The following is a 1,521-nucleotide window of genomic DNA, read 5'->3' on the forward strand; positions in this document are numbered from 1 at the left end:
GATGGGATCTGTTTCTGAAAAAGAAACCCAGTTTAACTTTCAGTTTCTTTACCAAGTTTTCTACATGGAGCTTAAAAGAGAGATGCGAGTCGACCAAGATACGCAAATATTTATAGGAATCAACAAACTCAATCGGGACACCATTTGAGGATGAAATCAGAGGAAGAACTGCTGGGACCAACTTCCTATTTGAAAAAAAGCATCCCTTTGGTTTTGTCGGCATTTAGGACAAGTTTGAGGTGGAACAAATCTGTCTGGATGTTGTTAAATGCAGATTTCAAAAGCCGGAAAGCCTTAGCAACAGTTTTAGCTCGACAATAAACAACTGTGTCGTCAGCATAGAAATGTATGGATGCATTAGGGATGTTTTTACCTAGATTATGTATGTAGATGGTAAAGAGTGTGGGTCCTAAGACTGAGCCTTGTGGTACACCATTGTTGACTGTTAAATAACTGGAGGAAGTACCATTATGTTAAACACAACGCCTCCAGTCTGAAAGATAGTTAGAGAACCAACCAATGGTGTGTTCTGAGAAATCGATTTCTGAGAGCTTATGACGCAAGATGTTATGATCCACAGTGTCAAAAGCTTTGGACAGGTCTAAGAAAAGTGCAGCACAATAATCCTTAGCATCCAGTGCTTCAACGATGTCATTAAGAACCTTCAGTGAAGCAGTCATTGTGCTGGGTTGTTTCCTGAAACCAGATTGATGGAGAGGTAAGATGTTAAATGAGTCAAGGTAATTTTTGATTTGAGAGTTTATCAGTTTTTCTCGAACCTTGGCTAAAATGCAGAGTTTAGAGATTGGTCGATAATCGTTCAGTGAGGTGGGGTCACCTCCATTCAGCAAAGGAAGAACAAAGGCTGTTTTCCAAGTATCTGGGATGGAGATTTGTCTTATGGAGAGATTCAAGATGTGGGTCACAGGGACTGTGATGATATGAACAGCCAGCCTTAAGAAATAAGGTGGAAGTTCATCTGGACCTGCAGATTTTTTACGATCAAGATCTTTTAACAGTTTATTGACCTCACTAACTGAGAATGGAGGAAAAGAGAAGGTGTGATTAACTGAGGATTGACTTGTAGGAGGGATTTGATTTGTAGAAGTTTGGTTATTAGGGGAAATGGCTGATTTTCCATTAGTAACTGTGTCAAATAAAGAACTAGAAGCAACAAAATGTTTGTTGAAACAGTTCAGGATCTCATGCTTATTTGACACAGGAACAGAGTTAATGAGAAGTTAATGAGAAGTATTAACATTTATGATATTATTAACGTTTTCATTTGGTACTAACAAGAAAAATTAAACTTTCAGCATCTTTTACATGTAAATTGTTAGAAATAACAATAATATAAAGGTTTAAATCTTTTTTCAACACAGTAATTTACGGCAGCATGATTGTTCAACATATATGTAAATATATGCATGTTTGTGTGTGTGTGGGATATGCGAGTGTGTGTGAGGTAGCGCTAGGAGTGCCTAACAATGACCTGCTCGTATCCTGTGCCTGTCAAAATCT

This window comes from Nematolebias whitei, chromosome 9, assembly GCF_014905685.2.
Source record: "Nematolebias whitei isolate Nwh7 chromosome 9, NemWhi1, whole genome shotgun sequence".
Lineage (NCBI taxonomy): Eukaryota > Metazoa > Chordata > Actinopteri > Cyprinodontiformes > Rivulidae > Nematolebias > Nematolebias whitei.